The sequence below is a fragment of the Tasmannia lanceolata genome, unplaced genomic scaffold, assembly GCF_043159265.1.
Source record: "Tasmannia lanceolata isolate RefF3 unplaced genomic scaffold, GAP_Taslan_0.1 ptg000011l, whole genome shotgun sequence".
NCBI classification, from domain to species: domain Eukaryota; kingdom Viridiplantae; phylum Streptophyta; class Magnoliopsida; order Canellales; family Winteraceae; genus Tasmannia; species Tasmannia lanceolata.
This window is the reverse complement of record NW_027518688.1, coordinates 22053302-22065800: the sequence shown is the minus strand read 5'-3', so window position 1 is coordinate 22065800 and position 12499 is coordinate 22053302. Positions and strand designations below refer to the sequence as shown.

The 12499-nt window shown below is 39.3% G+C and overlaps 1 long non-coding RNA gene across 2 annotated transcripts; it reads left to right on the top strand.

Moving 5' to 3' along the window:
- Nucleotides 1-4685: 4685 nt before the first annotated feature.
- On the top strand, nt 4686-9997 carry LOC143886643 (uncharacterized). Of its 2 annotated transcripts, XR_013253887.1 has the most exons (7): nt 4686-5228; nt 5531-5619; nt 5851-5901; nt 7304-7371; nt 8975-9114; nt 9587-9616; nt 9732-9997. It is a non-coding gene; the product is annotated as an uncharacterized LOC143886643 (long non-coding RNA). The 2 variants fall into 2 exon arrangements; XR_013253888.1 differs by lacking the exon at nt 9587-9616.
- Nucleotides 9998-12499: the final 2502 nt, after the last annotated feature.

Genomic DNA, 12499 nt, shown 5'->3' with positions numbered 1-12499 from the left:
ATAATGGAAATGGTTTTCGGGGCACAACCTATTTACGTTGTGGCCTATCAAATAGACAGTTTGGATCACCCAATGATGTGTGCTGTAGAGGCCAAATTTTAAAATCACTGACTATAAATGGACTTACACTAGCGTCTCATAAGCGTCTCACAGAGACTCCATTGCATGCTATCATTCCCCACTTTTAGAGAGACGGCAAGGAGCGAAACGGCCTTCATCGAAACTCTCTCCGTTTTCTGATTGTTAAAATGCGCAGGTGCGTATATTTATGTGGTAAGGGGTGCGTATTGCGCACTGGGGCGTATTGGAGAATTTTCTAAGTGGGGAAGGAGGGAAGAGGACGGGTGGTTGAGTGGATGGGCTTTGATTCCACTTCTTGACTTGTATTTCCCGGAAAACAGTCTCTTTTTTCCTTGACAAGACAGAATTCTAGTGGTCACTTGCTTTCCAGCGAAAATAGAATTACCCATGTGGAATTTATGCAATAAGTCAAAAAATGACATAGAAAAGCCCATTTTCCCCCTTTAGGGATTTCATTTCCGACCAAAACACACGGATTTCGTTTCCCCGGGAAACTGGTGCAAAAAGAAGGCCAGTAGTTTCCCTGGAAATCTTTTCCTGTGCAAGTGAACAGTCCAGGGAAACCTTTTCCTGCACAGATTCCCTGGATTTCTTTTCCTAGTGCCACATCAGATCCCGGGAAACATTTTCTTTTCCTTTCCCGTGAAAACAAGTGAGCAGAGCCGTATATGTGCGTAAGACAAGAAAGAGGACGATCCCCTTGATTAAAATAACCAAAATACCCAGAAAATGAAAAGAGAGAGAAGAGAAAAGGTAGTTTTTGAGGGCGTTTGGATTGTTGGAATCAAAGCTAGAATCGGTATCCTATTCTGCTTCCGGTGTTTGTTTCGAAAGAATAAACGGAATGAAGGGGAAGAAAAGACATAGGGAAAAATGTTGGAATGTGTTTTTCTGCCACAATAGGTGGTGTTCTGATTCCACCTTGGTCTGAATAAAATTTTTGAATAAAATTTTTTCTTTTATTTTTTCCATCCCATTTCGAAGGTAATAGGGAATAGGAATACTAATTCTGATACTTGATTCCGGTAATCCGAACGCAGCTATACATAATGGAGGCACGACAACATAGTTCCTGATCTTGATGTTGGATACAATGACGGCCTCTTATAAAGTTGGCAATTATTGGATCAAATATCAAGAACTTCACCTTGATTACATAGCTACGTACAACGCCTAATAAGACACTCTTTTAAAAGAAAGGTGTCTTTTTAAAAAAATTAAATGCTATTTTTATAATCAAAAGCCCAATTTATTGTGACTAAAACCTCATTTGTAATTTTATCAAATAACCACTTAACTACAGTTAATTGATTTCCAAGGAAATTTTATCATTCAACTAAAGTGAGCTGCATTTGTAACATGTCAAAGAGTCCAGTTTGGGTTGGAATAGAAATTGAAATTCCTTGAATTTTATTGTGTGGAATAGAAGTAGGGGTGCAAGTTTGGCCCTGTCAGCCCTGAGCCAGAACAGGGTCAGGGCTGGATTTTCCACCCCTGAGGGCGGGTCAGGGTTCATTTTTTTAGACCCTGACTCAGGTCGGGTTCTGGGTTAATGCCTCGGGTACCCAGACCCGGCCCGACCCTAAGTTTTCTATTATAGAATTGAATCATCTATGCATGTTTCTTTTACTAATGTTTTCTATTATCTTGGATTGATGTTTCTTTAGATTATTATTAATAATTGTCTCTGTTGCCCGTCATGTTGTTGAATTCATATTGTCTTATTTTGTTCCATTTTCTCTGTTTATTGATCATTTTGTTCTATATGATAAGTGATTGCTTTATTTTTGGCACTCTTAACAGGTATTTGCACTAGGGTCAATTAGGGCCGGCCCTGCCCAATCAGGGCGGGTCAGGGCCAGCACTGAGCTCTGTAGGGCAGGCAATGAGTTGAGGTTTTTCGGCCCTAACTCAGGGTCAGGGCCGAGATAATGGGTTCCAGGGTTGGGCTAGGGTTTTGAAAAACCCGACCCAACCCGACCCTGTTGCAGCCCTGAATAGAAGTTTCTTGTTTGGGTTCATTTGGTCTTTAAGGCAACTCAAAACGTGTTGAATAGAATGGATTGAAACGACTGGAAGTGTTTAGGCTGACAAATAGGTTTGACACCTCAATAGTCTTTTTTAGTATTGAAAACGGTTTCTCCGCACACATTTATTTGAGCTTACGTTACCTTTCCTCCTTAGATGCTCTTTTCTTTTTCTTTGTAAAGGGGAATGATACTATTAGAAACTTCTACAGGGATAAAAATCTTTGATAAGTTGTTCTTGGAATTGGCTATCCTGCTTGGATAATATAATCTTGAATAAACCCTTTGGATTGGCTTATCCTGCTTGCATAGTATCCTACCCATTGAGGCTGTTCTCGGCGTGAACAAAGGATAGTTATCCCATCAAACGATAAAATAGGCTTAGCTTGCTAACTCTCCGGAGTCCCATAGCTTGCTTCGCTTGCTGCTTTTCAGCCAGTACTCTTGCACCCCTTTATTAGTGTTAGGCCTGAAATCGGTAACAGGTACTGCAGTGATGTCAGAGCTGAGCTGGAGGACCCGAGGAGCTGAAGTGAAGGGGCTAAGGAGCTGAGTCCTGTGCAAGGAGCAAACGAGGTCAGAAGACCAACCCGGGGTGTTACTCCGGACAGGCCCTTTGACACTCAAGTCAGTGTTTGCAAGAGTGCAGAGCAAATGGTGGGTGAGAAGTTATTGCATTACCCATTGGTTTGAACATTGAATCCCCTTTAATAGGGGAAAATTGGTGACGTGGGATTACCCACCCCTGGACCTGGACAGGTGGCGGCTTGCTATAGGTTTGAGTTCACCTACTCCAGGACAGGTGTCGACATGCCATAGGTTTGAGTTCACCTACTCTGAGGTAATTATAATAATACCCCTGGACAGGTGTCGACCTGTTACAGGTTGCTGTTTTTATACCCCATCAATTAGTAAGGTTGCAACTTCATCTGGCTATTGCTAGTAAGTTAGTATCAAGCTCTTTCTTCCTTTAAGGAGGCTAAATTACTACTAGTCGGTAGCAAGGAGGGCAACTGAGAAAATAGGCCTCACGGACTGAGAGCTCTTCCTCACTACTATGCCAATGCCAAGCTAGAGCCAAGATCTTTCCCTTCCTTTTGTAAGGGAAGGGAAGGCAAGCAAAGACCGAGTCCCTAGCTCGCAAGCCGTCTCATGACCTATCATGTATGTTTGACGAGCCGTCAAGATTGATCTCCACATTCCGCCTACGCCACTGTTGTCCATCTCGTTAGGCGGCAGATTGCAATTGCTTTTGCTTGTTGGCCCCTCCCGTTCCCTCCTAGTTCTAGCGGAGCGGCCCGTTGGCGTAGTGCAGGAGGCAACGCCACAGAGATCCCTGACCTCTCTGGTGGAGCCAACAGGAATAGACTTTAGGATATGCGAGGGGATCGACTTGACAGATATAACGGATGGTTTTGTGCCTATTACCAGCTCTTCCTTCGGAGTTGAAAATGAAAAGAAGAAATCAATGCTGCAAGGCCAGAAGTACAAGAATCTCACTAGAAGCTCACAGGCTAGAAGCACCCGTGGGGGAAGGCGCTTCTCCCCTCTTTTTTTGTTGAATTAGAAAGAATGGGACGGGGCATGAAAGATAAAGAAAGGAATCAGGGTGCTTTATGATCAGAGAAAGACAAAGGGAGTGGTTGGTGTATCGCTGGGTCGGTGGGGGAACCCGTAGGAAGGGGGACGACCCCTTGGCGAACAGCCGATCGCAAAAACCCAAAGGAGAAGGGTTTAGGTTCCCCCATAGGAAGGGGGACGACCCCTTGGCGAACAGCCGATCGCAAAAACCCAAAGGAGAAGGGTTTAGGAACTGAAGGAAGAAAAGATTATAGGAGAGTGGCTATTGCGACTTATGTTGATGGTGGGAAAAGAAGAAGGGGGACTGAAGGAAGGAGAGATTCTCGTTATCTTGCCATAAAAGCAGCAAATATGGAAAAGATTTTGTTTTCCAAACTTGACGAGAAAATTCCTACAATATTCCAAACGGTGCCTAAAAGTAAATATACATGTAAATTGTTGGGGTTCCACCCAAAAAGCAAATAGTCCCACATCGGTAAAGTGGAGAGGATGGGGATGAGTTATAAGGGAATGTGCACCCTCCCTCTAACGGCAAGCTTTTAGGGATGAGTTCTACCCGGTTAAATTCCCTACATATGGTGGGCATGGTAACCCCGGTTTGCCTCCGAGGGCGGTAATGTCCCTCGGGGAAGATCTTGGAATGGATAGGATGGGGATGGGTTATAAGGGAATGGGCACCCTCCCTCTAACGGCTAGCTTTTAGGGATGAGTTCTACCCGGTTAAATTCCCTACATAAACAAGTATTACCTGAATTTTTTCTTCATGGTTGCCTTTCAAAATTTTCCCAAACTCTTTCCAACTTTCCAACTGTTTACAATATTTCTAATACACATGAGAAAGGAACCTTAACAAAAATGTCGTTTACTTCCTTCTCTATTGTACAATAAAAATAAGGTAGAGGAAAGACAAAATAAACCCACATTAAGAGAGACGAAAAGCCATCTCCAGCTTCACCACTGCAACCCAAGCCTTGGACTAGAGGCTTCAATACAGGTGCAACCACTACAAGAAACTTGCATTTCACCGGCGGTCCTTCACCGACGTTCGGTAAAATCGTCCTTAATTGGTACTAATTACCGACATTCATTATCTAAACGTCGCTGCATATAAATTCCAGGCGACCCCGCCATTACTTTTACCAAGAATATACACCGGCGCTGAGGAAACGTCCCTAATTATATCTATTCACCAGCGTTTTTGTTGAAACGTCGCAATTCAACTTTTTATTCCGAGACCACACGACCTAATTTATGTCTTTTTTTCACCGACGTGTATTTAACGCCGTTAATTAAATTTTTAGTGACGTGGACAAGCAACCGCCTCGCCTCACCCGCCCGTTTGCTATTAGCTTCGGGAGCTTGCTTTGCAATTCATATTATACCATCGGTGAAAATATTAATTAAAAACGGAAAAGAGTACTCTGCTCTTCCCCTCGTGCGATATTTTTCCCACTCCCGCGCGTTCTCCCTCACCGGCAACTCTCTCTCCATTGAATCTCTCTCCGGTTGGCATCTGTTTCTATGGCATCCTCTTCTTAGGTATGTGATTTTGTTTCCAGGGTTTTCTTTTCCCATTTTCAATTTTTTAGGGTTTCTGGTTTCTTCAACAGGAAGGGTTTCCCTACCCATTTCCTCAAAAAAGAAGAAAGAGGAAAGATTAGGGTTTAAACTTTTCCTTACGGTTTTCAACCTCGTTTTGTTTTTTCACTCTTGAAAAGTTAGGGTTTTGGATATATTATTCTCACGTTTAAGTAATCTCTCCTTAGGTTTGTTAGATTTAATATCTAATCCCTTCTCCCTGTATTGTTTTTTACAAATCTTTTAAACTCAATAAATGGCAGTGAAGGAGAACATTGTGTGAGGATTGAGAGGTGACCTGCGGTTTTTGCTTCAGACCTTCATCACATTTGGTCATTCAAAACCCTAACTGGTATGTTGTTTTATCTATCTCTCTTCGGATCTTCATCACTTATTAAGTCATTCAAAACCCTAAAGTCTTATATAATCTTGATGTTTCTTTCCAGTTTTTACTTGATTCAACATATTCAGTTTTTTATTCCACATCTAGGGTTAGGATTTTTCTGTAAAATTCAGATCTAGATGTTAGGGTTTCGTATCGGAAATTTGTTTTTTATTACTTGTTTATTTCTATGCCATTTAGCAAGGACGAGTTGTGGGGAAGAAGATCGACTGAGTTTTCAGCTTTGATAAGGTATTTTCATTCATTATTTCCTTCAACGGTATTATTAGATTTCTAGGGTTTTCACTTGTTTGTATAAAATATATTTTTTGATCCCAGAACAATATTGTCTTTTCATCTTTATTGCAGCACTTCAGGAAGCTGTTGGTAAATCTTGATTTTTGATGTGTATATGGTTGGTTGTGTTTTTAGAAACTGTTTTCTCTTTGACTGTAATGCTCTATAATTGCTTATGTTCATTTTGTTCTCATTAATCTTGTTTATGCCTGAATGGATGATGGGAAGATGAGTTAAAAACATGTTCCTTTGACTCTTACAATGGTGGAAATCTTTAGTTGTTTATGGTATATTTAGGTCTTTTAAGGGATTGCTGAAAGTGCATAAGTTTCGGAATCTAGTTTTTATTTTCCTTAGTCTCTGAAATTGCTTACGTCTGTTGGATTTATTTGCATTCTTTGTTAGCATCTTGGAAAATTTTAGATTCTTATCTTAATGTTGTAGAAGTCCCACCATCATTCTTCCTTGTTCGTTTTGCAAAAATGGCTATCCTTTGATTATAGGATTTAATTATTAGTGAATTTATATGAAACTGTTCTTTTGACTTCCTATAACTGTGCCGAGGATGTCCATTGAAGTACATTGAAATGCATACATGATATTTGGGTTGATCTGCAAGGCAAGCTCAGCTACTGCAGTCAGAGCTTGGAAAATTTGTCTTTTAGGATGATGTTTGTGCACAAGACTTGTTTGATTTAATGCCCAATCACTAGCTTGGACTTCTCCTGTTATTGGTTTGATTTTTTTAACTTGTTACAAGCACCTTCAGTTCATAATCAATAAGGGAATTCAAAATTTTGGCTAGAGAAACCGTGGAGATCATAACACACTACAAGAAAAACATCCTTCACCGACATTCAACTAGCTGCGTTCAAGAAGAGTGCCACTAATATTATACATGCACTAACGTTTGTTAAGTTAGACGTTGGTAATAAGTGGATGGTTGGTATCTCTATGGGAATCCGAATTTCTGGATTTCTTGATGCTTGTATGATAATTACAAATACACAAAAAGTTGGGTCTGTAGACAGTAGCTTGTGCATAACCAACAGAACTACTGCCTAGTATTTTGTTGGATGAACATCATTGTGCTACTTGACATTCTAAATCTTTCAGCACTTTCTCTAGATTTAGAGGGGCTGATATTTCTCACGCATATTGGTAGCTGATTCTTTAGCTCGGAATTATGTAAGAAAGCTTCTCTATTATTGCTGAAATAATTAAAAAAATTGTGTACTTGATGTGTATACTCTGGTTTCATATTACCGAATGTCATAAAGCTGATAGACTCTGCTAAGCAAGCCCCTGAGCTAATATATCTCTACTGAACATCTGTTATTTTCTGTTGCTTGTGCAGCTTGTTCCTAAAGGCTATGTGTTTGTGATGGGGGATAATCGCAACAACAGCTATGACTCTCACAATTGGTATGTCCTTAAACTACCACCACCTTGTAAAAATCGAGTTTTAATGATGATGAGATGAGATGGGCACATAAATATTTTTTTTTTTGAATCAGTAGAGCTTTGTGTAGATTGAGAGAACCAACAGACTTCAGTTTGGTCTTGCAGACCCACTTGCAACCAACAAGCTTCATGTGAGGTTGGGGTCGTAGTACTAGGGACCAGGTCTAATTCTAAAGAAGAGCATTGAATATGTGTTGCATGGGTTGTCGCCAGTGGGCATGGTGGGAGGCTTTAGCGAAGCATGTGGGATCAAAGGTTGCGGTCAAGGTAGTAAGGTAGCACTTGAGGATGGGGTGTTTGATGGAAATCATGGCCTTAGGTTTTCAAATGCCATCTTTAAGCCATGTAACCATGGGGTCAGTATTTGTAGGTGGGGAAGTGAGGTTGATGGGGAAGAGGAAGGTTGTGGATCGAGGAGGAGTTGACTACGAGGAAGACAGACACAAGGTGATTAAGGTTGGTGATTGTGGGCCGTGAAGAAGGAGATGGCAAGGAGAGAGGGGCGAGAGTTGGGGTTGGCAACTGTGGAGGAGGTCATAGTTTTCGTTGCAGAAGCGATAGGGGGTAGGAGAGGGGAAAGAGGATTTGTTGGATCAAGATAGTTGTGCTCAATTGTCCTCTGATACCATGTAAGGAATCTATCACAGGTTCCACTAGAGAAACCAAGAGAAGAGGAGCACAATAGATACATAGAGAAGACAATGTCAGTGGAGATATACTACTAACCTCTTGGTTGCTGAATTTCTCAATTAATAAATATAATGTTGCAACATATTGAGCAACAATAAATATTACAAGATATTACAAGGATAGGAAAAGAAAGGTGTTGGTGATTGACCAAACTCAAAAGGACAGAGAGGTGGCTGATTGCCAAACTCTAAAGATAGAAAGTGATAAAGTTGGCCGGTAGCCAAACCCTTAAGATGGAAAAGACAAAAACGAAGACATAATGTTTTTTGAGAAAACTCTTAAAACAAGGATGGAATCCGCAAAGTGATCTGTTATCTCTTAAAATCCCCCCACCTTCGGAGCTGATCCCATGAAGAGATAGCACTGAGGTCACGCTCCTCCGAGAGAGGTTTCCGTTACCGGTGAATACGTGAACAATGGGTCAAATGGGACTTATCATAGCACTAAAATTACTGCTGTCACCAAACTGGCAATTCTTTTCTTCTTTCACCAGTGACTTGCGTGATTTAAGTTCAGAATTTCTGTACAATATGATTCAATTTGGATCACCATCATTTTTTGGGGGATTTGAATCTAATTGTAGAATTGTAACAATTTTTTTGCAACCTTATACTGATAAACTCATTTCTTTGACATCAAGATTTTCATCTCCTCATATACGAGTATGACATTTGTTCTTATTCTGTAACACTACTATAGATACTGTTTTTTCACAGCTTAAAGAGAAAGGTTATTTTTTCATTAAGCCCATTACTGTTTTATATTTGGGTCATGCATAAGCAGTATTCTTTATGTGTTCCTTTCCTTAAGCTTGTATGCATGCATTCAATTACCCTGTGTAAACTTGTAATGGAAGGAGCTTTTTTTTTGGTAGGTGCAATTGAAGGAGGTGACTGATTAGATTTCTGGATTTGATACAAATTACTGGATGTTTTGGGATGCAAATTCACCCTTGAATTTGTTTGCAATCATAGTGAAAAGGATGCTTAAGGAGATCACAGACGTAATGCTGGTGTAGGTTTACATATCATTTTCTGAATTTCTGGGAACTTTGGAAAGTAGAAATTGTTTCTACTTCAGTTAAATAGCAACATGCAATCTGAAATCAAACTAATAATCAAAAGCAGCTAGAATTATATAGAGATGAAGAGCTTTTACAGTACTTCATCAATAGAAAACAACTCATCCAAGTAAAGTCCCAACAATATGTTATAACCGAGGGGAAAATCAACTATAATTAAAAGAAATCAGATCTCAATATATGTCTACCAAACGAATCCGATCTACTAAATAATATCCATGGCCCAAAAAGGTGTCTAACAGGATATAAGACTAATGGAAGTTAATAGGATAAGACTTCATAATATGGTGAAAAGCAAATAGGCAAGGAATAAGGTTCATTAAAAAGCTGTGTTTTATGGATTTGGTAGCTATCTTATTCCAAACACTGGTTGACTTTGGATGCTTTTGAAATCCTTCCTTGCAGGATGTGTTCAATCTACTTCCAAATCTAAATGTGAGTGAACTAATCAAGGCTTTTGCAGATAATGGCATCAATGTTGCTGAAAACTGTATTTTGGCCTTTCATTCATCATCTTGTAATTGTTACATCTAACTTTTTACTCTTGCAGTGACAAAGAATGATATGATGCTGGTTATTTTCCTTTCGTCCCTCATTCGGAGCGTAATTGCACTCCACAACCTGATAAACAACAGGGTAATGTTGTTTCTCCTGATATCAATGCTCAGTTTTTTAATCTAAATTCTTACTCTTAAATTTCTGCCTCCATGTAGTGGCCAATTCATTATAAATTCTGAGCTCTGTTAAAAATGAAAATTGTTGATAAGTTGATAACTATTTGAATTTCATAACTACTTGAAGATTCACCTCTCTCTCTCTCTCTCTCTCTCTCTCTCTCTCTCTCACACACACACACACACACAGAATTGTATGGTGTAAGCCCGTATAGTCCAGTATTTCTCAAAAAGTACAGTAGAGCCCACACCGTAGGATGATCCAAACCGTCCATTTGATGGGCCACAACATAAATAGGTTGTGCCCAAAAAAATCATTTCCATAGGATGATCCTAGCACTCAGATCTATAGATGAATTGCATATTATGGAAACCTCTAGAGATCAAAGGGTTGGGATCATCATATGGAAATGATTATTTGGGCACAACCTATTTACATTGTGGATCATCCTATGGTATGGCCTTTTATCGTCGATCTATGGATTTTTAGAGGAAGGGATGGAACCTTTTATATAATTTTGTTTCTTGTCATTGTATTTGAAACGATGGATGCCATTATAGTGTCATTTAATGTCCTTTAAATAGTCTTTTTTTAGTACTGTTGGATGTCACACTGAGGAAGAAGTTGTTGGTATATGGGTTGATTTTGGATGGAGATGGAGATAGTTGGTTTGATGATTTCTGTTTGGAGGACCTTCTTGGGTTTAATTTAAATGGAAATGGTGGTTTGATGACTTTGGATGCTTTTTTTTTTCTATCGTTTGGATGCCAATATGTGTATATATATGTTACTTTCTTATGGTGGTACAGGTTTTATACAGGTTCATATTCATTGTGCTGCTTTATTTCCAAAAAAAATAAAAAATGCTAATCACCGGCGGTCATAAAACCGTCGGTGAATAATAAAAAGAAAACGCCTCTACATCTTTTACCAACGGTCCAGAACGCCGGTGTACGTCATCTACACCGACGGTTCCAGTGAACGTCGGTATAGTTTAAAGAGAAAGTCCTAATTTTTAGTCTCATTTACCGACGCTCATGGCCGTCGGTGTAAACAAACCTTTACCGACGTTGTTAACAACCATCGGTGAATGTCCTTTTTCCAGCTCTTTCACCCCTTTTTTACCGACGTTTAAAACCGTCGGTATAACATCATACATCGATGGTTTATTAGAACCGTCGGTAAAAGGGTTTAGTCATGGTAGCATTACCGACGCTATGACAAACCGTCGGTGTTACATTCACCGATGTTTTTACGACGTTTTACCGATGCTCGTGAACGTCGCTAAATGTCCTTTTTCTTGTAGTGAACATTCACTGTTTTTCATCACAGAAAAACACATTAATTAGCATATATATCAGTGTTTCAAAAATGCGCGCGGTTGTCGACTTGGCACGGCGCGGTCAAGTAATCAGTTGATACGGCTGAGTACTCAGTTAATGCGGTCATAACTTGAGATAGTCAAAGGAGTTTTGGTTGACTTTGTAGGGTAAAATGCGGACTTAGGCAAGAACATGACTGAGGTAAAGGGAGTCGATTCGGGGGAGATTTAAAACTATATATATATATATATATATATATATATATATATATATATATATATATATATATATATATATATGAGGAAAGTGTTGGTGAGCTTAAGTTCACCAAACTTATGGTGAGCTTAAGTGCCTAATCACATTGGGGCCTACTTTGTTAGGATGATCCAAAGCATTCATTTGAAAGACCCTTACATAGATGGGGTATGTACAAAAAATCAGCTCCATAGGATAATCCTAACCCATCCATTTGTGGAGGTCAAAATGGACAGACATTATTTGTTCACAAATCTGCCCATTTTTGTCCTCCATAAATGGAGGGGTTAGGATGATCCTATGAAGCTGATTTTTGGTACACACCCTATCTGTGATAAGGCCTTGCAAATGAATGGTTTGGATCACCGCAGAAAATGTGGGACCCATGTGATTGGGGCGCTTAAGCTCACCATAAGTTTGGTGAGCTTAAGCTCACCATAAGTTTGGTGAGCCTAAGATTCCAAATGAAATTTCCGGGGAAGCAAGCCCATCCAACTAGAAAGTTTCCGGTAACTATGCTAAAAAACTATTGAAAAAAACATTTCAACTAGAAAGGTTTTTCCTAAGATATGTCACTAGGAAAATATTAAAAAAAACATCTTAGGAAGGTTTTTACTAAGGTATGTATCACTGTGAAAATATTAAAAAACTAACTAGGAAGATTAAGTTCCTAAGATATGTATCATCTCAGGAAAGTTTTTTTAATATTTTCCTAATGATATGTATCACTTGGTGTTAAGTTCTCATGTCTAAAAACCAGTAACTTGTCATTTTGTGAAAGTTGTTGTAATTTTTATTTTTCTTTTGAAATTAGAACACTTCAAACTTAAGCTGTGGCATCTCTTCTAATAGGGACTCTCTCATATATGCAACCATATAGTTTTTAATTATTTAACATCTTAACGATCACTTGCTATTTATTATTGCCTTAGAAAAAGCTAATTTGATTTTAAATTTTAAGCATGCAAAATAACTAGTAGTTATCCAACTGTCCTGTACATTTCATTTAAGGTTTCAAATAAAAGAATGGACTTTTGTGAATACTGCAAATTCATGATCTTCTTCT